Source organism: Dipodomys ordii, unplaced genomic scaffold, assembly GCF_000151885.1.
Source record: "Dipodomys ordii isolate 6190 unplaced genomic scaffold, Dord_2.0 Scaffold162, whole genome shotgun sequence".
Taxonomy (NCBI): Eukaryota; Metazoa; Chordata; class Mammalia; order Rodentia; family Heteromyidae; genus Dipodomys; species Dipodomys ordii.
In genome coordinates this window covers 2,612,818-2,613,205 of record NW_012267378.1, presented here as the reverse complement: position 1 = coordinate 2,613,205, position 388 = coordinate 2,612,818, and positions in this window count along the sequence as shown.

Genomic DNA, 388 nt, shown 5'->3' with positions numbered 1-388 from the left:
GGCTTGAACTGGGGGACCTGGACACTATCCCTGAGTTCTTTTGTTCAAGGCTATCACTCTACCACTTGAGCCCATAGCACCACTTCCAGTTTTTTTTTCTGCTTATGTGGTGCTGAGGAATAGAACCCAGAACCTCATGCATGCAAGGCAAGCACTCTACCACTGAGCCACCTTCCCAGCCCACTTTTTTGAGCTTTTAAAGGCCACCTGAATTTCTTGATTCATTTTCCTGTTTTTGTCACACTGTCATCTCATCTCTCTAGTTCTCATTCTCTTCTATCTCCTATTTTGACTTATTAGAGCAGTTATGGGTGCATTGGATCCATCTGGATAGTCCAGTTTCACAGCTGGTTTTTTTTTTTCCTTGAAGTTGGTATGGGGTTGGAAC